The sequence below is a fragment of the Ischnura elegans genome, chromosome 1 (genome assembly GCF_921293095.1).
Source record: "Ischnura elegans chromosome 1, ioIscEleg1.1, whole genome shotgun sequence".
NCBI lineage: Eukaryota > Metazoa > Arthropoda > Insecta > Odonata > Coenagrionidae > Ischnura > Ischnura elegans.
This window is the reverse complement of record NC_060246.1, coordinates 1,540,634-1,568,430: the sequence shown is the minus strand read 5'-3', so window position 1 is coordinate 1,568,430 and position 27,797 is coordinate 1,540,634. Positions and strand designations below refer to the sequence as shown.

Genomic DNA, 27,797 nt, shown 5'->3' with positions numbered 1-27,797 from the left:
AATTCTCGGGAAGTTAATAATAAAACTGAAATCTTATGGCCTAGATGATGATGTCATTTCCTGGGTAAGAGAGCTTTTGAACGACCGCGTCCAAAGAGTGGTATTAGATGGTGTAGTCTCCAATAAGGTTGAGGTCATTTCTGGCGTCCCCCAGGGTGGTGTCATTGGCCCACTCATATTGCTTCTTTACATATAACGACTCTGGCGAAGTAGTACACAGTAAGCTACGATTATTTTCGGAAGACTCTGTATTAATAGACTGCAAATCAGAGATATTTAAATCGTTATTCTTCCCTCGTATTATTAACAATAGCAATGGTGTCTCAATTACTAGAATTATTCGCGTCACTCCCTCGGACGACTCTCTGCATGTTTTGTATTTCTTTTTAGTTCTACACTTGCATGGAGTTTCGTCTTCAATGCTGCATGTTGAAGATTGGTCGCCCCCTGCCAAACACCATGGTGTTAGGTGTAGATGTAGAATTTACCAATAGGTTTGTTGACTTGTTGTGTATCCTACTAACTTATGTCTTCCTTAATTCATGTTTCCGAAATTTTCCTTTTTTAAGGCCGCTTTACACAGTGAATTTTCATTCGCAAGATCATTCTAATGATCTTTCGAATGACCATCATTAACCGTGTATAACAGAAATTTCCTGCGTTCGAATGATAATTTGAATAAAATTTACGGCATGTTCTAATTTGCTTGAATGATTTCATCTACATCTACATAATACCCTGCGTGCCACCTCTAGGGTGTTTGGCAGGGGGTGATCAATCACCAGCATGCAGCATGCATTTGGACTCCCACATGCATACCACACCGTCCAAAAAACGTCCCGTATACTAACATACTATACTACTATATGCTGTTAGAAATAATAATTGAATTAAGAAACATGCATTAATTTTTACATATGTTAGTAGGCTACACTACAAGTCATGCAATATATTTACAAGTTCTCTTGCTGTCGTTATAATCTCTTATTGATCGTGGAATAAAATGACATTCGGAATCTGTCTGTTCTACAATCTATCTCTCTTATTTTATTTATATGATCTGATCTTCGTAGTATGTTGGCGTCCGTAAGATATGGTTAACTTCGTCAGAAAAGACTCTTGAATTTATCTAAAAGGTTTAGTCTATTTATCAATCTACGGTCCGACAGAGATTCCCATCCGAGTTTATCTAAGAGGTCAGTTACACTAACAAGACTATCGTAACGACCTATGAAACACCTGGCAGCTCTTCTTTGCACGCGTTCTAACTCTGTTATTAAGCCTTTTTCATGAGAGACCCAAACACTGGCAGCGTATTCCAAATGTGGTCTAACGAGGGAAAACTAGCTAATTTCTCTCACCTTGTCGTCGCACTTTCCTAATATTATTTTAACAAAACCCATTTTAAGATTAGCTTGACCGGTTATTTCTCGAATATGTTTATTCCACGATAAATCATTATTGAGTCTAACTCCTAGTTATTTCACGGATTCAACAGTCTCTAATTGGGTACCCCGAATCATATAGCTACGTCGTAGGGTGTTGTTCTTCTTCCAGAAATGCATTACGACGCATTTTTTCAAATTTAATTCTAACTACCAAGCATCGCACCAAGCTTGGATAGCAGCAAGGTCATTCGTTAGTTCATCTATATTTTTGCTGAAACGGATTTCTCTGTAAACTACAGCTTCGTCTGCAAGTAATCGTAACTTACTGTGTCCTACTTCGCCAGTGTCGTTTATATAAAGAAGGAATAGGAGTGGGCCAATGACACTACCCTGAGGAACGCCAGAAGTGACTCTAACCTCATTGGAGACTGCACCGTCTAATACTACTCTTTGGACACGGTTGCTCAAAATTTCTCAAATCCAGGAAATGACATCTTCGTCTAGACCATAAGATTTAAGTTTTATTATTAACTTTCCGTGGGGTACTTTATCATATGCCTTTTTGAAATCAAGAAAAATCGCGTCTACTGGAATGTTGTCTTCTTCGGAGACTAAAATATCGTGGGCGAAAAGCGCTAACTGAGTTTCGCACGACCTGTTTTTCCTGAATCCATGTTGATTTCCCATTAATAAGTTTTGCGCGTCTAGATGTTTCATTACCGAGCTGACTACGATGTGTTCAAGGACTTTGCATGAGATGGACGTTAAAGATATCGGCCTGTAATTAGATGGCTGTTCCTTGTCTCCACTTTTAAATATAGGCGTTACATTAGCGATTTTCCAGTCATTAGGTACTTCGTGTTGCTTGATGGATTTACTGAATATTAACTGCAAGTAGGGGGCAAGTTCTGAGGCTAGTTCTTTATATACGCGAGAAGGGATTTCGTCTGGACCAGGTGATTTATTTGGACTAAGCGATTTCAATATATTTTCTATTCCGAGCGTACTAATGTCAATAGCTGGCATCTTATGTATACAGGGATTGTCATCGGTCTCGGGTGAGTTCTCGGAAGGCTCGGTGAACACGCTCTTGAAGTAGGAATTTAATAAATTGGCTTTATCGTAACTGCTTGTCAACACATCTCCATTGTCGTTTCTCAGCGAACATACGGTAGATCGTTTACCTTGAACTTCCCTAACATATGACCAAAACGCTTTTGGGTTATCCTGTAACTGCTCTACTAGTGTTTTTCTTTTAAAATTCGTGAACGCATTGCTGAACGCTTCCCGCGTGGTGGCTTTAGTCATCCTATATTTTTTAATTATTAGCTCGCGTTCATTTGTGGATAAATCCGAGCTGACTTTTTTCATTTTAGCATGACACGCTCTTTTTCGCCTAAATGAATTTCTCACTTCCGCGTCATACCATCTCGGCTCGCTGCCTTCTTTTTTGTTTTACTAGGGATGCAGCTATTTATTACCGAGATTACGAGCGAAAGAAAAGCTTTCCAAGTACCCTCAACATTTAACTTTATTGTTGATTCTTGAAACGCTGGGAAAGCAATTTTCAGATGACTCTTAAACCCATCAAAATTAGCTCTTTTAAAAATGAAAATTTTACGCTCTTTTTAAAGTTTACAGCGGTATTTAGAGAAAGCTTTGCAGTTACTACCCTATGGTCACTTATTTCTTCAACAGTGCCAATGTTTATTACCTGATGTGGTATATTTGTCGCTAATAAATCAAGAATACTTTCTCCTCTGTTTGGTGCGGATGCTATTTGAAGCAATGAATTAGATGTAAAAGTGTGTAATAAGGCCTCGCAGATCACTTTATCCCTCCCACCAGGAATGAAGCTATAAGTCTCCCAATCTATAGAAGGTACGTTGAAATCTCCACCCACAATCAAGTTTCTTTCAGGATACTTGGATGCTACGCTGTTTATTTGATTTTGAAAATCCAACATTGACGTTATATCTGAGTTAGGTGGTCTGTAATACGAACATAATAAAATAGTTTTGAATTTTGGACATTTAATTAAACACCACACAAATTCAACGCGATTCAACGATTTCCGTGAATGATATGAGCGCACGGCGTCCATCTTGCCATTGGCATGCACCTCGGAATTTTAAGATCATATTTAAAATTTTAGAAGCAAAGTAACCATACAAAGCTCGAATAATAATATGTACTTTGAGAGAACATAAATTCACAAACATCAATTGTCTACAATGGGTAATTCGGAAATGACATTCGGGATATTCAATGAATAAAAACGTCCTTTTTCTCCTCGATTGCTTCAATATTTTGTATAATTTCCTATTACTAAAATGTATTACATGAGATGAGCGCTTAAGTTTGGGTTGAGAGCCCCAATTAATGACAAAATCTCTGTTTAGTCGATGAACACAGTAGAACGAAAATGAGCCGTTACGTTATCTTGGCTCCCCTATGAAATCACAGTATTGCCTATCTCTCATCATTGAAGGAACACATAAGAATTAAATTTCAAGCATGGCCTAATTTGCTTGAATGATTCCGTGAATAATATAAATGATATGGTCATTTGAAGAGTAAGTTTCCTTGTGATCACAGCGCACTATCTTGAAGCATAACCATCGTTGCCCTGCAGCGAAAACAACTTATTATGTACTTCGTTACGAGATCACAAAACGCACGATTTACTAAAATGGTTTTCCGCTATCAATTCGTACCGTTCGAATCTCCACTTAGTACGTCATACCCCACCGAAAGACGAATGAATTTAATTCGAATGATCTTTCGAATGAAAATTCGCCGTATAAAGCGGCCTTTATGCCTTCTCATCTTGTCTGTTTGAGCAGTTGGCAAGTTTTTCCTTTGCATGAATGTGGACGTATTTGTTAGTATGCAATTTTCAATTCTTTGCAACTTTCCAATTCCCAGGTCATAACAGGGTTTGCCATTGTTGAGCGTCGAGTGAGAGGGCTAGCCTATCCCACCCCAAAGTTAATGGCTGCAGCGTTGCCAAGTCAAAACGGGACTTCTAGCGCAGATTGGATAAAATTCTTGAAAATCATCGTAGAAAGACGATCAAAAAAGGACCGTATTTCTGGTGTCATCAAGAAGACGATAAAGGCAATAAATTGTTGATAGCACGAGAGGAACTGTAAAATCAAAATTGTACTACACGTGGCCCACTTGGGTGGGGGCCCTCCCGGTGTTTTGGGTCCATCCGTCGCGAGCTCGGACCCCGGGAAAGGGTCGGATTAGGCTCGGAGTCGAGGACGAACCCTCATTAGAGGGACTGACCGTCGGTAGTCCACGCGAGAGCGACATTAACCGCAAATTCTGTTTTACAAGGGATCTCTAGCCTTTCCCTCCCAAACCTATTCCAACTCATTTATGTCCATTGCATTGATTTTCGTAATCAGCAAACTCCAGACCGAAGAAACACTGGATTAACGCCGTGAAGACATAGATTCGTAACTTAGCCTCATTGGAATATTTATTACAACTTCATGGACATGGACTATGATTTTGTCTACGATAAATGGAGGCTTTAGGACTCCATATATAATTTTCCGTGAACATCAGCAGAAAGCAAGCTACTGAATCTCACCTCCCCATGCTACAAGGGCGAGAACGACCAAGTCCCCTGTATCCACCGCAGCTGGGAGGCCGCTGGACCGTGCCCTTGGCGTTATCGCTTCACAGCAGGAGAAAGTTGGCGCGGCCCAGCCGAAGGATCCAGTCGGAGAGAGCTCGTTTTAAATAACTCGGGAGCTTATCATTCCGATCTGCATCCCTAAACTACGCCTGATCTCAACCGAGAGGCACGACCCCCCTCGTGTTCCATTCGCGCACATTACTCTTCCGAATGCCACCGCGAGAGAGCGATGGGACATAGAGGTCGGACAGCCAGGGCGGGGAGATGTGGCCCGCTCCCAACACGCTCATCATAGACTGGTAAGCCCCCACGACGGTAATATTTTGAAGCGAGAACGGAGGTGACAACCATAGAGCATCTGGAGAGGGCGTTAGCTACCCCTCCTACGGTAGGAAAGTGAAGCCAGGGTGGCGTGGCACTTTAGCCGGTCCGCCATATTCCATTACCCCGGGTGGAGCAGAAATACATGGTTCCTTATGGGGAATTCGTCAAAGGAAACTCAATATTTTACCTATTGACAGCCGGAAAAAGCCGTTCCCACCGATGAGGGAAGGTTATCTGTTGAATATAAAACAGGAAAAAATGCATCTTTTGGATGAAATAAACGATTCAACCACGGTGTAGCAAATTAAAAATATGACGCACGACAAGTCATTTGCGACATTAGCAACTAATTTTCAGCCGTAAGGTGAAAAATAACTGATGAATTCATGTGAAACCACTACGTTATAACTTGAGATGATCACAGTAGAACTTTTTAAACAAAATTCAGTTATGAAAGTAAATAAAAAAGGATAAATGGACGAGAGAGGAATGGGAGGACACTGAATGCTACGATAATAACGACGTTTAATTGCTATTGCGTGCACTACAAGATTTTATTTGGCTTATAATCCGTCAAAAATATAGGTGCATAAATCGTGATTCAAGGAAAGAAATGATTTAGTAAGACTTAGGAACTTTGACGTGGGAAGTAGACGCGTTCATGATGCTGTTGGCCTGGGAAGGATACGAGAGTCAATCGATGATCTTTCTCAACAAGTGCATCGAAAAGATAGTCGGTTAAAAATTTCTGCATTGAGGGCTTGGCTCTATCTGATTTTCATCAAACAATAATCACAACGGAAATCATGCCTACAATTACTTATCAATGCTGTACTAAAGTATTGATGGAAAAACTTTGTACACACAGAGATCAACCTTCCATTCTTATCACCGGACTTTTTTTCGGATATGTAACTTCAATATCCAAGTGTTTCACGGTGTAAATCATTTCCGAAACTCCTGTTAAAAACCTCATGGCCATTAAATGGAAAGGGCTTCCTCAACAAAGGACAAATTTGCGCATTAGGTAAGTAAAATATCGGCTAAGAGACAATATCGAAAGAGTTTTTGCTTACAATTCCGAGTAAACTGCTATCAAAACAGTAGTATTTGAAGAAATTGAGGATGGGTCTGGTGAATTTCAAGTGCTGACAAATCAGAAATTATTTTCCTTCCCTAAAATCAGACGAACATGCACCGTGGATGACAGCTGTATTAAATGATATCTTTGAAGGAGGTATTAAAAAAAGAAAACTATTGCCATTTTCCAACTTATATAATGTACACACCCATTAAATGTTACATTTTCAGATTTCCAGAATGACTTAACAATGTTATTCAAACTGATTACTTATACAATTCATACAAAGTAACCAAATTAACAATAAATCTTAGGCAGACATGATGTAACATTCCATTATAATGTATTCAGATTAACAAGAGAACTATGAATACACGATGAGGCTGCCACACACCCAGGATTATTTCCAATTTCTGTATGTTCATACACCCTCAATTACATTGGCTACTGGATTAGCTGAACCTGCAATGAAAAATATGTAAAAACAATTCAGCTCTATTACACCTAAATAGGATATATTTGACAATTTCTATGGACAGAGTCTGTGTGATATATCAAATTCTTAGTATCACCAATAAGGTAAACCTCTGGATGTTTATGAAAAATGCTATCACTTAAGTTTCTATTTCATCAGTAGAACAATGAATGATCAATTACAATTTGCATACAACTTTCTGCAAAATAATTCTTATGTCGAGAGGGTGATCTTCCTACTAGCACTGTCTTTCTGCTGGACTCCCCCCCCCCCTCCTCTGCTAAGGAGCTGAAATGCAGTAATTCAAGAATTCCGTTAAAAAGTTAAAGGTCCACTGGGAAACTATAAAACAGAACAATATGAAATCACCATTCCACAACACTATCACTCCTTGACAAATACATTTCATCATTTACCAAAATATCTGCATTTATAATTTCATTAAATAACTACAATAATAATAAAATATTCCATTGTTTAATGACCACTATAGTATGCTTTCTGACTATTCAAGCTAACTCACGTCTTAAAATTAACCACTTACCAAACAGCAGGATTGGTGATTGAATTTCATATAAAATAGGCATTTCCAATCATGTCCTCCATATTAATGCTTCTCACCATTAGGAAAAGGAAACCTAACATACATACAAAGTACTTTCATGGAATGTTTTGTAGATGCACTTCCATCACTCATCAAACAATCTTAACTTTCAAGGTAGCATAAAACAGTAACATTTCTGGAAAACAAAGAAAATTTAGAGTCATTTAATATAGGCAGTGAATTTATGCTGGTAAAAAACCTAACCTATTGGAAAAAAACATTTTCACCATGAATAGGATATTTCGAACAAATATTGCAATTCAGCAAAGACCTCAAGTCAATCTTAATCACTCATTCATCATCATCATTAGCCACCAATGCTAAGATTGGTTTAACACAGCTCTCCATTCCTCTCTCCTGTCCGCTAACCTTTTCACAGCAATGGATTTCTTCTCTTTCACATCCCTTATAACCTGTCACATTTCCCTCATTAATTCGGGACCTTCCTCTGCCCTTCTTCCCTCCCATCTGACCTTCCTTTTTGCAGAAAGCCTTCTTTCAATGAGCTAATCTACTGTCTATTTACATCCTGCATTGTCCATCCTTGATAATTGGGTTTCCCAGGTAAGGAAACTCTTTCACCCATTCTAGCTTATGCTTTTATGGGTTAATGTTCGTCTTAGTCTCCTCTGCTCCACTGCATACTAGCTTCTTAGTCTTGTTTTTATTGATCTTCAGGTGATATCTGGCTATTATCCTTTACATATTTTTCAATACGATGACAAATCATTCATATATCTGACACAAGACCGTTATGGAACACATGATAAATGTTCCTCACGTACAATATCCAACACAGCATTACAAGCAGCAGGATGACTTCCAGCCATTTATGAAAAGGCAGTACATTTTGAAGAAGAATATCAGCTGAAAAATGGCTGAGAATATTATCAAAACAAATGGAAAACTTACCAATAGGAAGTGACACTCCCATTTCTTAAGAAGTGATCTCAAATCCAGAATACAGTTTATATCTAATGTTCCACATCAGCGTGGAACGTGCCATAACCATTCCTCAGGTAAAAAATCCAACATAGCATTACACCAAGTAGAATGGACTCAAAAACATTCCTGAAAAGTAAGTAACTCTTGAACAGTACTCTAACAATGGCTGTGAATATTATCTAAACAAAATGAAACACCACCAGAAAGAGATGCCATCAATTTTTTAGACGTGATTTCAAATCCAGACTACAGTTCAAGTACAGCATAATGTCATTCCCCCACTTAGTGACCCCCATCATTTCATATTTCATACTCAACATCCAAGCGGAATATGTCATACATATTCTCGTAAACATAGAAATTCTTAAGGAACTTAATTTAACACAGCATCACTCCAAGCACGTTGAAGACGATCACATTTCTGAAAAGTATGTAACTTTTAAACTGGAACTCGGAATTTCTGTGAATATTATCAAAGCAAATGGAAAACTTACCAATAGGAAGTGACACCCCCATTTCTTAAGAAGTGATCTCAAATCCAGAATAGAGTTTATATCTCATGTTTCACATCGGTGTGGAGCGTGCCATAAACATTCCTCAGGTACAAAATCCAACATAGCATTACACCAAGTAGAATGGACTCCAAAAACATTCCTGAAAAGTAAGTAACTCTTGAACACAACACGAAAAATGGCTGTGAATATTATGTAAATAAAAATTACCTTACCGATAGGAAAAGAATGCCATCAATTAAAAAGAAGTCGTTTCGAATCCAGAATACAGTTCATTTTAGACTTCATGTAGATATCATTAGGTCAGCCTCCAGTTACAGACACCCTTCAAGGAGATGAAAGCCAGGTAATTATGATTCAGCTTACAAGGGGAATACACGACCTTCGCATCGCCGATCGAGCTCAAATTTTGCGATTCGGTAGTTTATGGGTACAAATGTAATATGCCGAAGCGAGACGACGCACTTCTCGTAAAATTCCGAAAAAAAAGCAATTAAAAATCGTAAAAAATGAAGGTACGCAATATAAACTGTTTTGAACGCCTTTGTTAAACAATTGGGTGACAGCCCAGTGGATACGGTGTCCAACTGTGAAGGTGAGGGTAGCGAGATCGATGCTTGCTCAGGGAACTTTTTTTGTGTTAATTTTTAAGAATTTTATTGTTTAAATTTTTAAGGTTCGTTTTCTTGTCTTCGTTACTACTATGGAATATATTTTTAAAAGTTTTTTTTTTTTAATATTTAAATCAGGAATGGATCAGCTTGGGATCAGGAACTGAGGATGAAGGGTGGATAGAAACCCGGCGTCGGCATTAGCCTGCTCTTAACGAAAGGCGCCAAGGGGACCACGGATTAATGAATTTCTGGAAGAAGAATAACTCCCTACAGCGTAACTATGTCATTCGGGGCGCGCAGTTAAAGGCAGTTGAATCTGTGAAATATCTAGGGGTTAGACTCAATAATGATCTATCGTGGAATAAACATATTCGAGAAATAACCGGTCAAGCTAATCGTAAAATGGGTTTTGTCAAAAGAATATTAGGAAAGTGCGACGACAAAGTGAGAGAAATTAGCTACTTTTCCCTCGTTAGACCACATTTGGAATACGCTGCCAGTGTTTGGGACCCTCATGAAAAAGGCTTAATAACAGAGTTAGAACGCGTGCAAAGAAGAGCTGCCAGGTATGTGAAAGGTCGTTACGATAGTCTTGTTAGTGTAACTGACCTCTTAGATAAACTCGGATGGGAATCTCTGTCGGACCGTAGATTGAAAAATAGACTAAACCTTTTAGATAAATTCAAGAGCAGTGTCTTTTCTGACGAAGTTAACCATATCTTGCGGACGCCAACGTACTACGGAAGATCAGATCATATAAAAAAAATAAGAGAGATAGATTGCAGAACAGACAGATTTCGAATGTCATTTTTTCCACGATCAATAAGAGATTATAACGGCAGCAATAGAACGCGTAAATAGATTGCATGACTTGTAGTGTAGCCTACTAACCTATGTAAAACTTACTGCATGTTTCTGAATTTCTATTCTATATTCTATTTCTAACAGCATATAGTAGTATAGTTTGTTATTATACGGGACGTTTTTGGATGGTGTGGTGTGCATGTGGGAGTCCAAATGCATGCTGCATGCTGGTGATTGATCACCCCCTGCCAAACACCCTAGAGGTGGCTCGCAGGGTAATTTGTAGATGTAGATGTAGATGTAGATTAACGTCCCATCCGACGGACGGTGTACTGCACAACTAGTGTAATCCACATTACACGCAGGGATTGAATTTAGGAATGCCCCTTAATTCTTTACCGAGATTTGGATGTGGAAGGCCAGTACCTGCCTGAATTTCATGCTCTTTTGCTGCTGAGTAAGTGATGCTACTGGTCATCGCTAATGATCATAATAACTTTTCGGTCGATAATTGTAATATTGCCTGGCATTCCTATCAAAACATGAGACGCAATTGTAAGGCCAGTATAATAACTTATTAATTTTGCATTTTAGATCTTATTTCCACAATTTGTGGAAACCAAAATAAATTTGCCAATGCTTGGTTGAGAACCACCTGAACATATGTTATGTTTTTAACAGACGTCGAATTTTGGTGCCTTAGAGTGCCATGCGTATCTCCGCTCTAAATAGACCTAATATCTGAACACTAAGTGTTCAATGATGCACAGTATTCACTCACATCTCACAACTTGCACAGCGAATTGGTACCTTTTTTACCATTATGTCAATACACCAAAATGTTCACCAGCGAAGGTAGGCAGAGATGAAAAGAGTTCCAAAAACGAACTGATATTTTTTTAAATTTCTTACTTCATTATGATAAGCATTATCGCTCATGACAAAATCCAACATAGAATAATATAATTTTAGCACTGATAAGTATTAAGTAGCAATTAACCTGTAAACTGCCGCACAGGAGTCCACCTGCTGCACGTGGCACATACATAGACAATTTACAAGGTTCACCATGCACTTCAAGCAAATGCTACAGATATTACTAATAATTGACTATTTTGCAACTTACCGGTGGAATGTAATTCCTGGTATCCTTTTATCGGGGCAATTACTGCACCCGTAAGCCGCGCAGCAAACCATCTGCGAAGGTTGAATAAAAATGTCGTTTTCAAGGTTAAATACTCACTTTTTAACGGAGAAAATAATATATCAGTATAAAGATGAATTCTAGAATATCAGCATACGTTCAGAATGCTTCAGCAGCATCGGATTACTGAAAATTAGGTGATTTTCTTAACACGTACCTTTATGAGAAAACGAGCGAGCGGGGTAAAGGAATATGGCGGACGAAAAAAAGCGCATCGGGTAAACAGGTTTCTGCTGGCTTCACTTTTTTCACCTAACGCCCTCTCCAGATGCTCTATGGTGACAACCGATGTAACCCGGGTTGTCTGACGCATCGTGGTGGAAACGCTAGTTCAGTGACTGCGGCAATTCATATGATGGCTTGCGCTTCTCTAACTAGTCCAGGAACTTTATTCCGTTCTCTGTGTAAGGATAGATTAGAAGCATAATTGGCTTATTGGCAAGGGGTACATCTGAAATACTCGAGAAAAACTATTGATCTATCCTCAATCGTTCTTCGACAATAAGGATCTATGATTTTTTATTCGTGGCGGTAAGTTAATGTCGAATAAATAAATTTTCACTTCATTTAGGGCTTACGTAGAAATGTCAGGCTATGACTTGACACTCTTCATTGATAGGCTTCATTAAAATTAGCACTACATATTTCCAGATTATAAAAAGCGATAAAATAAATAAAAAATACTTATCCGGAAGGACAATCAAGGGACTTTGTTTTTCTCCCGAGTAACGAAGGAATTAAATAAATGCATGGTAGAATTCAGACATTAATATAATATAAATATGCAATTCTCTGACTAGTTGACTTTCAGTGTCCCAGAACCTCCCACTGGACGCCTATTGAGGCATCTTGTAGATATAGATTTGTTATTTCTTGTTTTGATAATAACGTCGAAATTTCCTGCAGTTAAACTTGGATTCAGCCACTTCAACTACACTGTCACCTTAGGCACCCTGTTTATTTCTCAAAGATTTTGACATTTCAGTCCATTCCAGCAATGATTCAATGAAAAATACCTTTCCGTTACGCGGGTTTACTTCGCATTACTCAGAATGCTGGGCGGATTACCCATCATCATCCAAACCAAAGCAGAGGCCGCGAGATGGCTTAGAGGGAGTTACGAGGAGGTGTAGGAAGCATCAACAGTCCATTCGCGATGCGTGCTGCCACAGATATATACAATAGATTGGCAGTGCCTATGTTTTCCTCACGGTGGCGCTGAAGCCGGCCGGCAGAAGAATTTTGCGCAACTAGCCATCTTGCTTTCACCGACCGTTGCTCATGTGCCATTAACATACGTGTACTTGAGAGGCTACTTTTCCTGCTTTTGGAGCTTTTTAAAAGAAGAATGGTGAACCACTGCGTTATGTGGGGGTGCACATTTAAGTATACTACGAGGGGAAATTTTCCTGGGGGCGAAAATGTGTCTCTACACGCGTAAATAATAGATATAAGGAAAGCATGGTTTGCTTTCAGTAATGTCTCCGCTTCCATCTCACAGAGCATGAAAATATTTTCCAAAGCCTTTTTTTTGTACGTATCGCCACGAAATTTATATCATGTGAAGTGCAGGTTCTGCTCTACCTTTTTAAATTTATTGTTGGCAAAATTCACATAGTTGTAGAAATAGCATCATGAAACTGTGACACGTTATTTTTGCTGAAATGCAAATTGCTCTCCAAAACAAATTCTAAAGGTGTGTGACGGAAGCGGATATTTACCGGAGTTTCTGAAAGCGATATCATTTCAAATGCAGTAGCTTCATATCTCTAGGATCGGTAATTAACCCCTCAAGCACGGCGGGCATTTATTTAAATACCATCCCAGCGGCCGGATGAGATTAAGAAGACTTCACCTTATTGGCATACTATCATTCAATAATTTATATCGTTCATAATATACGATCATTATCATTAAAATTTTTTGTAAACTTGCATAATGTAGTGCGCTACTATATAATAATTTTTCAAGCGTTTGAATAAATATAGGCGTTGAGTTTTTCGACCGAAGTCGTCAATGTGCTGGTTTAAAACGGAATTTCATCGAATCATTTTAAAAATTTCTGAAGGCCTAAAGTCGTTATGAATATTTTATTGGAGAGGGAAAGCATTTCTTCAAAAGATAGAGCAATTTGTTTTAATCTAAAATACAATATCTGGTGGAGAAAAAAAATTATATACAGTAGGTCAGGAAGCGTACTGGGTACGCATGACGGCGTTGAGGGGTTAATAACATGTGCATTCTCTGTCTCGGTGTCTGTGTTTTGATGACGGAATCATCATGATGTTTTCAGTTGTGTTTTCTGTGTTTACCAAGAAAAGACTTTCTCCAGTTTCCATTATGTCATATACTTTCCGCTGTTGCATTATTACATTGTATCGGAATTTTATTTCCGTTGTAGTATTATTATTTATTTAGATATGTAGAGCGTGTATTATGCACCTTTAACTCTATCTGGAAACTTAACGAATTTCTTTCAAAAGCATAAGTTTTGACTTTGTTAATATCTACTGAGTGAAATTCCGAGAAACCGATCGCTTAAATAATGGTTTGCATGTGCTCGCGGTGAAATGACACGGTCACATTCATTATAATTCAACCTTTCCATGTAGCACTTATCAGGTATTTGATCATTTTGTGGCTTCTATATAGAACATGGTGTCTGTTATAATCACTTATCCCGGTAAGATAGAAATTCTAATTAAAAACGTACCCCCTCATGATGTAAGATTTATATTATAGTCTGCTTCCCCTTCGAATATTATAACAACATGAAACTGATTATTGATGATCATGGATCAAATCGTTGAGTTTTTTAAGCCAATAACTTCTTTTCAAGTTCGCTATTGGGTGATCGTGAGGGGAAATCCAAAACACTGCCTATATAAAATAATGTAAATTATATTTCTGATGCTTAAGGATAGGAATTCAATCGCATTGACTCTTTACGACCTCAGAAAAGCATTTTACAGCACCAAGCAGCATGCCTTGCTCAGAAAGTTAGATCATAATGGGTTTAAATAGGTTGAATCAAATTTAATTACGTAATATTTTTGGCCCGATTACTTATGGCAGTGAAAGGTTAGGTAGCATTGCTTCTATGTTTTTCGTCTAATTGACAACTCTAACTGAGCAACAACTCTTTGACAACAAAAATACAGTAAGTGGAAGCATCAAACCTTTGGAATTTTCGAATTATTTTGTTTGAATAGTGTGACAATGTCGCTGGTAAATCTAAGGGTGAACAATACCATGTATTCACGATTGTAGGCTACCTTCCTACACTAGCAGACGACGTAGTTAACCATTTTCCCCATCTGCTACGCCCCTTCTACATTTGGGACACAATATTTTTTTTTCGAGATAACTCATGCATATGGATTCCAATTCCATAATATTGAGCAGGAACCGAATTAGTATTAATCTTAGCTCAGCTTATATTACCAATTTCATAACTTCGTCACGGTTATGTGCCGCTCAAAGATTGGTTAATTTACCACGTAAGTGTCAAGATCGGTCCCTTTCTTTTTAATTGGATACATCTTAAACGAAAATGACAACGTTTTCTATAGTTCATAGCCTTAATCAATGCGCCATTATCTTTCACAATGTAATTTTCCTCCAGTTCCCTACTTACGCAAACGCATAGGTCGGTGAAAGCAACATGGCCGCCAGCAGAAAGGCATGGCTTCACCCCCCCCACTCCCATTGCCAATCTATTGTATATATCTGTGCGTGCTGCCACCCGCACGGCAGCGGGGCGAGACAAGCGCACGACCCCGCTGCTCCGAAGGGACCTGAATCGGGAGGCGGTTTATAAATCAGGGGAGGGCGGGAAATGCAGACTGCGGCGTGGTATTGAAGGTGCAATAATAGATAACATCCTCAATAATGTGCGGAAGAAACAGGCCTTATCAATGGTGTCCTCGCTCTCCCATATCAACACTCCAAAAAATTGGTGCAGGATTCCCTTCATAGGAAATATTTCTCATTCTGTTACCTCCTGCTTCCCGAAAGAAAAATACAGAATTGCATATAACACCCCCTCAACTCTCAAAACATTGTTACCCAACTGCAAAGATCGTTTCCCACCAGAGAAAAGAAGTGGAATTTACTGCCTATAGTGGGACGAATGTGGTATGAAATACATCAGCAGATCGGAGAAAAGTGTTAAGATCAGAGTAAGTGAGCATCACAACTGTTTCAAGAAGAAAAAAGAGCAATCCAACTTCGCCAATCATTTACTAGATGGCAAACACAAAAGTGATTTCAAGCCGGACATCCTCCACTCAGAAGAAAACAGGAGGAGACTCGATGCCCTGGAAACGTTGGAGACAATGCAACATTTAAAGGACAACACCCCCCTTGCCGACGAACAAGTGCTCCCCTCCCACTCCTGTTCCTTTTCCATCCCCATCAGTGAACTCCTACAGTGACAACCTTTAAATTTTCAAGTGCCTATCCACCTGTGTGCCGTTAAAAATTTTCAAGAACGAATACTACGCAGTGCTTCTACCAAAATTCCCCCAGTGACCCATGTCCTTCCAGGAAGTCATTAACCCATACCAGCACCATCCGCAGCCGGACTCAACGACCTATCATAGACTATTATGGTTTAGAAAAACCCAATGTACCCCGCTAATTCTCTTTTTCTTCCCCAACACCGCTACCTTCCTTAGCTCTCGTCTCCTCACCCACTTTAACCCCGCTCTCCCCTCGCTGCTCAGATACCTATCCTCACAGGAAAAACCCTTGTCCCAAATCAAGGCTGCCCCTTCCCCAATTCCCCCTCCCCCCCCCATTCCGTGCTTTACCCTCACCCCCTCCCTCTCAACCAGCCCTTTTCCTTTCTGATTAATGTCCTCACTGACTTATTTGTGTACTTTGTGTATAAATATAAGTTGCATGCATTACCAGTCACCTCACGATGTAACCAAGTTACGAAACCCGGGTCTTGCCCATAATTAAATAACAGCGAACCTTACAAAGTTTTTATTTCTTTATTTCATTAATGCTATCATGGTTTCCGATAGATTGTGCCATCGAATGATCATGAATTCGTCACCTAGATAAATAGAATTGGTGAAAATATTGCATTCATACTTCCCATAGCATTCTACGTTCTGTCTTAATCCTGGCATAAGATTCAAATGAATGAAAAACAAAAATGGCACAAAAATGATTTGTTCTGCTGTATTAAAAAACGATGGCAGATAAGACATTATAAAGATGAAGTAATCAATACACATTAGCATTATTACCACGAGTATAAATATTCCATAAAAATACTAAATCTTTGTTCGCAAATAACCTAATTGACGAAATGAGTGATGAAGATAGGGTCTTGGTGTTTGTCGGGATGTGAAAAGAGCAATTTTCCAGACCGATCATTAACAAATAAGGGAAGTGTACGCCAACTCATGCCACCCTGGCTGGAAAAGATGCAAGTACTAGAAAGTCATCGATACGCCAGAAAAGCACTTCACATAAAATTAATATGTACCGGAAGCTAACTTTCCAAGAAAAATATATGTAAACCCCAATTCGCCTAATAGCAGTAAATCCAACTGAGTAAAGATATCAGTCAAAGAAAAAACCTTTCTTTTTCTCCAAGCAATTCTCTGACTTGACAAAGGAAACATCTAATTACGAAACACGAACAAAAATCCTTCAAGTAAAATATAAAACACCAATAGCTATTGCTAGCTATTTTATGTGGACAGTCGGGACTTTAGGAGTCAAAGAGTATCGGTTGAGCTGCGAAAGAGAAGGGCGTGAAGGGGAAGATAGGGTCGGTAGGGGTGAATGAATAAGTTTTTTAAGCATAGCTCGTAATGGTCAGCAGCTGGAAAGACGAAGTGACGATGTGAGATACCATGATCAGTAGTTGAGTTCTGTATTTAAGTGTGGAAATTGCCATTTGTAGTTTTTACCTTGGATATATCGAATGTCCACCAAGTCAACCCTGAAACGGTTTTATGCGGTTTTAAATACGTAATCAGCGCCCAGGGGCCACGCTATATAACTCGGCGGAAAATTAAGCTTCTCCACTTCGACCTGAAGACGGGAGCAGGATGGCTCTCGAAACCGTCGTCACCCAATACCGACGAACGCGGCTGGAGCGCCCGGAAACCCATACGCACCATGATCATCGCCGCGGAAACCTACGCTTTTGTACCAGGATGGATTTCTACACGATATAAATAGATACAAAAGTCGTCTGAACACTTTTTGAAAAGGCATCAAGTGACTAACTCAGAGGCAGATAAATCAATTTCCCCTTTCTTCCAAGGGTCACCAAGAATGATCCGACTAAAAAAATGAACGAATCGTCTCATCATCTCATATTTCCGAGTTGGCACGTTTATTTTCCCCGCGAAAATGTCCTCGCTTAATGTCAGTTTTTGTCGCCGCCGGATGGAAAAACGGGGAAGCTCAGAAAAAATTAGCCTGAGCATGAATATTGCTCGTTGTGGTATTTTTATACATGAATTGAGATTTAGAAAAGCTCCTAGGGACATATTTTTCGTTATAAGGCAAAGGATTCCAACGTTGGAGATGGTTTTATTTTAGGGGTGTGAGTCAATGTGGGAAGCAGGATTGGAATGAATTTCGGGATTTATAGCAAATATTCAATACTCCCTATCTTAGGTATCAGATAGCTGGAGTGGGAAAAAGAATAAAATGTACAACCAAGGACAAAATTTTCCCACAAATATTACTGATTTGCATTAATTTATGAAGGTGACGGTAAATATTAGGATGCTCTGAGCAGCCCCGAGAATATGGAATGCATGATCAAAGGGTGTGAAGTTTTAAAAAGGATTTCGTGGAAAAACAAGAATGAAAAAAGTATCTTGTTACCATAGAAATAATTCAATTCATCAAAGAGCCGTTCAAGGATATTAGGACACCCGAGATTTAAATTTCTCAGAAAATCACAACTTTAGATAATCCGTTTTTTTTATGTTATGCTATCCCGGTGTTTATGAACCAAACACCAATTTACCACTTTTGTATATTGATGATCAATACACTATGTAATATGTTTGTAAGTTTCCCTTTGAGTGATTTCGAATTTTACGAGGGAACACCATTACAAAAGATTATTGGACACAAGTGACTCTAAATTACAGCTGAAAAATAAATTAATTGTTAACAGTCTCCTAGGTAACAGGGACGGCTACATTGGATATAAAGATTGAGCCCAACTCATGGATGCGAAAATGAAGAAGAAATGAAAGAAATAATATAACACTGTGGACCTCCACACAATTCAAGGCGCCCAGCAGCATAATTTCCGTTCCCGTAACAAGTAGAAAATTAAGGGTTTGATCTGGGCAGAGGCTCGTGTTTCGCATCTGACTGAGACGAAGTTAAGATTAAAGCTTCCGCATCTACAGTTCTCATTACGGGGAAAAATCCTATTCACTATGCTATTTACGCGCACAAAGCCGTAAACCTGGACCACTAATATCTCACGCCACGGGGAAACTCATTCAAAATCATGTCATGAATTGGCTTTAAATATAAACAGTAGGTATGTATGCAAAATATAAACTGCATGTATAGGATCTTCTACCTCAATGGTAATTTGTGTAATGGGACTCATCTTTTTACGCATATGAAAGGAGTATAATTCCATCTTATTAGGAGTATTTCCATCTTACCATAATTCCGTCATTCCATGCGTCCCAAAGACAATCCCAATCCTACATACGCGCACAAGGCCGTAACGAGCGGAGAAAAAAAGGGAAAAAATCCTCCGTAAAATAAGAATATAATGAGTACAAAAAGTTTCATTATATTCTCCATGTTGCTACTAGAGATAATCTGAGAAAAGAAAACACTCAAATCCGCTGCAGAAATTGCAAATTGGTGAATATTTTAGCTAAGGGGAGTATACTGAACCGTATCAACCATATCGACGGCTAAAAAATTCGGACTCAATTCAAGATGGTGTCATCCATAAAAAGGGATCATTTAGACTGTATGAATCTATCTTAAATCGTCGTCGTCGTCCATCATTCGCCCTGAAGACGATGGCAGAGAATGCCATCGAAACGTTGGCAGCAATGGCCATCATCACCCGGCTGATTTCCCGAGAAGATTTCATCAACAGCATTCGCCGGGAAAGAACCAAATCCTTCTTTATCTTAAATCAATAACATATTATGGAAATTACTCAGCTATTTTAACAAATATCAATATTAATGCATAGCTACCTTCCTGAGACTTCGAAATAGTCTTTATGATCCGTCCCCTCATCTTTCAGTAAACGCGATTCATTTTACCGTAACCGCATATCATGACACAACTGTACCCGCTATTCCTATAAAGACGTAAACAGTAGATGCGTTTGTAGTGCTAAATATATTAGGTTCAACATGAGAAATTCTTTCACGAGGAGCTTACTAGGGACCATTAGTATCTCACTCCAGACCTATCCAACCTCACCCTGGACAAATAGATTCAATTTACGTGTTTATTAGTCGAATAAACTTGCTCAAAATCATGCCATGAATGAGCTTCTCCGAGTACAATAGAAACGGTATGTCGTCGGTATACCGGGGTGGTGATGGAAACTAGTTACCACATCAATCGTAAAGTGCATAAAAGAACTGAGAAATATGTACACATGAAATGAGATTAACTCCATCTTACCAGAATTCGGCCATCCCTACGTACCGAATACAAAAGTGGCTAGTACTCACGAACCTCTGCCAGTTTAGGAGATACTAAAACAATCGAATCAGAGAATCGGTTTCCACCAGAGTTTCCAAACTTAGAATTGGTTTACCATCGTAAAATGCTGGTGATGGGAACGAGGTATTAATGATACGAGGTTTTAGTGGAAACGTGGTGGGGGTGGATGAGGTGAAGGTGAGGGACAGACCAAAGGAGGGAAAAGTAGCAGCAAAGGATGTCTGGCAGGTGATACAATCGTATGGGACTGAAGTAGATTTTTATAGCTTTCCCTGCCCATTGTAATAGGGTAGCTTCCTTTAACAAAGAAAACGAAAGGCATTGATTGCGATTCGTTACCCACAATTAGTGTATTCTTATTATAAAAATTATTTAGTTTTAGAAATACCGGTTTAGACGAATCGCTAGGGTCAATTTTATCCTCATTTGAAAAAGGCCAGATTGGCGCCCATACGATGCCACTCCACGTGACGTCACAGGGACCTAGTTTCTATACGAGTAGATAGGAGTTTTACATCGTCTGAGATTACCAATGCATGCATGAGGCACAGGGCTCAGGGAATCACCTCTTAAAAATCACCTATTAAAACTGGCTAAGGTCGGAAAGTTTTCTTCGTAAGGTATTAATAACCCTTATTTAAGCCAACCGCGACCCGCTAGCAGCCTGCGTCGTATCAGCGCTCAGAGCCTCGCCCCAAGGTCACCTCACTTGCGGCAGCGGGAACCAGAACGATGTTACACGGAGTTTTTTCCCGGCATTCATACTTGCCAGTCGCGTTTTCGTGCGCTTGAAAATTTTCACTCTTCATTTAATCGTGAAAAATAGATATCGTCATTAAAAAATCTAAAAGCGTGAAATAAATACTCCAGTAGTAATAATTTTCGATTTAGGCAATAAAAAAATGATAGGAAAGCACCCCATTGTTATGATATGCCCTCCTTTACTGTCGCTCCTTGGCAACCCGAATCTGATGCCACGCCCCGAGCACCCCCTGGCGAAATAAGGGGAACTAAAGCCCATGGCCGAAAACTGAAATGCGATTACGTGGGCATGAAAACGGATTCGTGGGTTCTTTCTCGACATTGGTATGCAGCAGGGATATTTTTATAATCCGTATCGCACGGCTCACTAATAAAAAGTAGCATTTACTCGACGTTCTCGTATTTATAATTAGGGCAAGAGGCGAGAAGGACATGAAGGTTACCCAAACATAGAATGACTTTCGTGAGCAAAGGAAGTCGTGGAGCAACGATGAAAAGAAAAGCATTTGTTTTTTTTTCGTGTGACTTCCTTCAATTACAAGAGAAGTAGGGCTCCATATTAAAGTTTAATATTGGCACCTAACGTAAAGGGAAACATTTTAGGAATAAACTGCTACATTAGGCGAGGGTCACCAGAACAGAATAATTAAGAGTAGACAATGGCGATACCGACCGAACAAAATTCGTATTTCAGCCATTTATTCACGTTGCTGAAGTGATTTTACGTGATAAAAATCCAGTTTAGCATTTTGCATTTTTAGTGAACAATAACAAGCGAATTTTTTAGATAAATAGGCAGTGTTATTGTGAATGCCAGGGTGAAACCTTCAGGCTAAGAAATCATGCATATGACTCACCTATAATTGTAACATTTTTCCTTCTACGATATTTATAAAATTAATTTTCCTTTGGCCTCACCTTATTCTCATTCGATGTGTTTTTTAATGTACCGCGGGTTGCATCAAGAGCACTTTCTTACCACCATAATGAAAAATCATCTCAGGCACGAGTAAGGCCAAAGGAAATGTTCGAAAATCCAATAACTAACAACGAAAAGTAAATGTGAAATTAAATGTAAATAACACCGAGAAGAAAAGTAAGATATAAGTAACTTTAGCGATTTTGAAAAAAAAAACACATCGAATGAGGCATAAGATGAGGAAAATTTATTTTATAAATATCGTAGAATGGGAAAACTTTAAGTGCCAACGATATCAACTTCTTTTTATTTATTCCCACACCACCAATAATAGCACATACTGACTTTATACAGAGGGTTTCAACAAATTTAACAATTACATGTGTATGAAAAACCATACCCTGGATAAGAACAAAACTATCCTGGCGGGAATCGAATCTGCGACCTCTTGTCTGGAAGGTGAGGATATTACTCCGCCACCACCGAGGCTGGAATTCTCTTCTCAAAGACATTTTGAGAGCGTATTTTCATTTTTACTAGAAGTGAGAAAATTATTCTCAGAGCTACATACAGACATGCTGTTCTTACATTAGATGGAAAAATGACATAAGAACACTTCCTACGACAGTGAACTTATCCTCGCTGGCACAGAAAACCTTATCCTCGAGAATGCTAACTATCCTAAACGCCACATCACGAGAATGGCCTTTAAGACTTTTGTTTGCTCTAGTGTTAGCATGAGAATTCCCAATGACTATTTTTGTTTGGTATGTCTCCACCTTCAGATTGGGTGCGGACAGATGCTCGTTTCCCCGGCCGCACCCAAGGGGAGTGTAGACACACAAAGGACGTGACCGCTCCCCCGCATTCGGAAGAAGAAGCATTATTCAAGACCTTAAAGCGAGTCGCGCGTCGTGAATTTGAGGATGGGTGTCGCCGTTATTGGGATGCAAGATGAGAGGCGGAGTCGCGGCTGCGAAGCGGCGATGGACAGCTGAAATGTACCCGCGCGCGCTCGTGAGAGCATACGTGCATTAGCCACGAACACAGGCTGGAATAGCTCTCTCGCCGGAGCACATTAGTCAGAATGATGAAGTATGCGGGACGGATGAAGACGACACGAGGAACAGAGGCGCTCCATTCAAAAATTAAAGGCAGTGAAAAATCCTGTTTGCCTATTCAAGCTCTGTGCCATTCTTAAGAATGCTATTGCTTTCTAAGAAAAATCGTGAGTGATACAATATTTCGTACACACTGAATCTGAAAATAATTCTAAGCGATAAAAAGTTTCGTATACAATGAGCATGAATGATCTGCTAAGATGAAAACTGTAAATTTCCGCAATGGTTTCAACTGCTACTGCTTTATGTACGTAGATTTAGTAATGAAAGTAATTTTTTGGAGAGAAATTATATCTTTTTACCAAACACATCATATCTGAGGACTTCAAGGGCAAGTACAATTAATTGTGCATGCACACGAGACGGCAATAATGAACTCCGTGGAGCTTCATATCCAATATTTATAACATAAAATGGATGCTATTGCTTTCTAAGACAAAATTCTAGGCGAAGCGATGCAATATTTCATATTCAATTTCCAGGAAAATGAAGCCATATACCTATGGGTGTATGCTGCGCGAATGATATTAAGGAAAAAGACAAATGAGGGATGTATGCCAACACATCAAAATTCCTAAGAGGAAATAACGATGAGGCATAATCGCAATATCGGCATTGATTTACTACTCTCAAGAAAAATATATTAGATCAGATGATAGTCATTCTCTTTCACAATAAGTGCATATGTAACATGATCATACGATTACCGAGCCGTGATAAGCTCCTGATAGGTTTCAACTAAATTATGCATATGTAATAATGTACTTAAATTTCTTAATTAAAGCAATTTTTAGGAGAAAAATGACATCTTTTCGACATAAATAGCCTAAAATACAACACATTAGAGGGCTTCACGGCTATAATTTATGCGTGCCTACACACGCAGGTGTAATTGTATATCTCGTGTAGCTTACGTGTAAATACATATCAGTAAAACTATCCACGCTCTACCTAAGCTTTATAAAAGGTGTAAGAGCAAGCTGGTGGTTTTACATCTACATCTACAAATTACCCTGCGAGCCACCTCTAGGGTGTTTGGCAGGGGGTGATCAATCACCAACATGCAGCATGCATTTGGACTCCCACATGCACACCACACCGTCCAAGAAACGTCCCGTATAATAACAAACTATACTACTATATGCTGTTAGAAATAGAATATAGAATAGAAAAAAAAAAAATAGAAATTCAGAAACATGCAGTAAGTTTAACATGGGTTAGTAGGCTACACTACAAGTCATGCAATCTATTTACGCGTTCTATTGCTGCCGTTATAATCTCTTATTGATCGTGGAAAAAATGACATTCGGAATCTGTCTGTTCTGCAATCTATCTCTCTTATTTTATTTATATGATCTGATCTTCCGTAGTACGTTGGCGTCCGCAAGATATGGTTAACTTCGTCAGAAAAGACACTGCTCTTGAATTTATCTAAAAGGTTTAGTCTATTTTTCAATCTACGGTCCGACAGAGATTCCCATCCGAGTTTATGTAAGAGGTCAGTTACACTAACAAGACTATCGTAACGACCTTTCACATACCTGGCAGCTCTTCTTTGCACGCGTTCTAACTCTGTTATTAAGCCTTTTTCATGAGAGACCCAAACACTGGCAGCGTATTCCAAATGTGGTCTAACGAGGGAAAACTAGCTAATTTCTCTCACCTTGTCGTCGCACTTTCCTAATATTATTTTAACAAAACCCATTTTATGATTAGCTTGACCGGTTATTTCTCGAATATGTTTATTCCACGATAGATCATTATTGAGTCTAACTCCTAGTTATTTCACGGATTCAACAGTCTCTAATTGGGTACCCCGAATCATATAGCTACGTCGTAGGGTGTTGTTCTTCTTCCAGAAATGCATTACGACGCATTTTTTCAAATTTAATTCTAACTACCAAGCATCGCACCAAGCTTGGATAGCAGCAAGGTCATTCGTTAGTTCATCTATATCTTTGCTGGAACGGATTTCTCTGTAAACTACAGCGTCGTCTGCAAATAATCGTAACTTACTCTGCACTACTTCGCCAATGTCGTTTATATAAAGAAGGAATAGGAGTGGGCCAATGACACTACCCTGAGAAACGCCAGAAGTGACTCTAACCTCATTGGAAAATGATGAAATTTACTGATGGACAAGGATATATATTGGATAATATAAAATATGGGAATAAAATACTCCACTTTCTGACATGTGAAGAATGTAAGTAAGACATGTGAAGAATGGCCAGCTTAAGGAGAGCAGTTCCAAGGCTGTTCAAACCCCGTGGAAAAACATCCCTCAATTATAATCGGAATGATCAGTCCTGGTATAACCAGAAAGAGCCCATTTTTCAAAATGAAATTGATACACCCGAGTTACTGCGGCCACCAATGAAATTTCACTCGGCCAGCAGCAATGCTAAAGTACGGCAGAAATGCGAGCATTATACTTGAGACCTGATTAGAACTCCCTATTTGCAATGCAACCAAGCAGAGGTAATGAAGCTAAAGAGCGAAGGGCGAAAGGGAGCGGGAAGCAGATAAGGCAGGTGAACATGCAGCGAGGGAAACGGGACAGGAAGGAGCGGGTTGGTTGAGAAGATGGTTTTAGTTGAAGCGCAGCACGGCAACTCCTCGTGAATGATGAAAGGCAAGCCAGGAAATGGAGCGGTAATTTAATTATTTTTTTTTCTTTTCTTGACCTTATTTAATATATAATATGGTATTTCCTGGAGTATAGGTCATTTAAACAAAAGTTAGCAGCCAACGTTTCGATTTATTTTCTTAAATCATCTTCAGGGCTATGTTAGAAAAAGCGTGAAACAATATAAAATACAGAGAATAAGACGATACACAATATTTATACATAAAGAAGGAACAATTGGGTTTTTTATATATAACACAATATAATTTAAAGAAATATGTATATATAAACATATATATAAGAACAGAATGTAATATACAAAAAATTTTGACATACCTCTTAACTTTGAACATATTTATTTATGTTTTGTTCCTAAGGTATTGCCACAACCTAGGTTACCATTAATTTTGATGTATTAAATAAAAATAAATTTTGCTGAGGTTATCGATGTCTGTTTTTTTATTGCAACAATTTTTCGTTTTTGAAATATAAACCATTTCCTTGAAAAGTCTTTTTTTCAATATAACTTCATGATCTAAAATTTCGGCGTTCTCATAATCAAAACTATGGCCATTGCTTATGCTATGGCTAGCAAGAGCACACAGAGTTATACCACCTTTTACTGTTGATTTATGTTGTGAAATTCTATTTTTTAAATATTGTGATGTTTGTCCTATATAACAAGTGTCACAATCGAGGCAAGACATTTTATATATTATATTACTGTTTAGATTTTTAGGGGTTTCAGATTTTATTTTTGTGTATAGGAGCTTGTTTAGAGTGTTATGATTTTTGTGTGCAATTTCATAATTTATTTTTTTGAATACCTTCGTAATTTGTTCAGATAATTTACCAATATAGATGATTCCACGGTATGGGGATGTTGTATTCGCTGAATCATTTTTGTTTAGTGAATTTTGAGTACGAGAAAAACTAGTGTTGTTTTTGTGAAGTATAGAATGAACAAGTTTCTTTGGAAAATGGTTTTTCTTTAGAATATCCTCAATTATTTTAAGGTTTTTTCCGTGAAATATATTATCGCTCAAATTCAGAGCTCTAAATTTTAGCGCAAGTGCTACATTTACTTTAAGTATAAGAGGGTGATGTGATTGGAAATTTAGAAATCTGTCCGATTTGTGTGGTTTCTTCCACCAGTCTACTTGAATGGATCCATCGTGATTTCTAATTGTTAGTATATCAAGAAATGGTTGGGTATTATTTTTTTTCATATTCCATTGTAAATTGCAATTTAGGGTGGAAACTATTAAAATAATTTAAAATGGTGTCTTCCTTGATGTCATTGGGAAGTGCTAAATATAAGTCATCAACAAACTTGTAAATGAAAGGAATTTTGAAAGGCAAGCTAGTGATTACATTGTCTAAGAGATGGTTCATCTTTGATATTGACGGTCCTTATATTGTAAATATCCTTGATTGACAGTAATATCATACAATTCAAAGAATTCTTCCTTGTTTAATACTGTATGATCAGATATTAAAAGCCAATTTTCTATAATAATATTGTTTAATAGGTCTAGTGGGATGTTTGTAAAAAGAGATTTAACATCTAGAGAGCACAGTTTATGATTTAAGGGAATTGTTAGTTGTTTTATTTTATTATAAAAATGAAATGAATCTTTTATGTTATATTTATCTGAGGATAGATTCTTAAGAATGCATGCAAGGAATTTGGCACATTCATAAGTAGGACTATTTATGAAACTTACCACCGGTCTTAGGGGTATGTTAGGTTTATGGTCTTTAACTAAGCCATACAATTTTGGAGGAGTACCGTTGTTTTTTGTTAATTTATATTTTGTCTTAAAATCTATTTTCTTTTCTTTAAAAAGTTTTTTAACCAGTGCGGTAATTTAAGCGAGGACACGGACAAATAACTTTCACTGCTAGAATCGAGTTTTCGGGCCGAGAGGAACGTCCTGCGACCGCAAGTGCCCGAGTCCACGGATAAAAACCTTGACGATACTCAAGAAGATCGTTTAGTTAAAAGCCAAGTGCTTTACAAAATAGCCATGGCCAGAAAGAGTTAGAAAGAGGAA

The 27,797-nt window shown here is 38.5% G+C and overlaps 1 protein-coding gene across 19 annotated transcripts in view; it reads right to left on the bottom strand.

The window, feature by feature from the left end:
* The window catches only part of LOC124154514, a 270,506-nt gene that overhangs the window by 177,003 nt on the left and 65,706 nt on the right, over window positions 1-27,797 (bottom strand). The window contains exons 2-8 of one of the 19 annotated variants that reach the window (XR_006863951.1): window positions 11,526-11,596; window positions 8,964-9,123; window positions 8,667-8,890; window positions 8,437-8,595; window positions 7,465-7,660; window positions 7,103-7,208; window positions 6,622-6,907 (exon numbers count right to left, since the gene is read on the bottom strand). The exons of 4 other annotated variants lie outside the window; for them this stretch is intronic. The gene's annotated coding sequence lies outside the window, so the exon portion shown is untranslated. Of the gene's footprint in view, window positions 1-6,621; window positions 6,908-7,102; window positions 7,661-7,751; window positions 8,357-8,436; window positions 8,596-8,666; window positions 8,891-8,963; window positions 9,124-9,196; window positions 9,390-11,525; window positions 11,597-11,760; window positions 11,803-27,797 lie in introns of those variants that run through there. 14 more of the 19 variants (XR_006863952.1, XR_006863946.1, XR_006863950.1 and 11 more) reach the window with 14 other exon arrangements.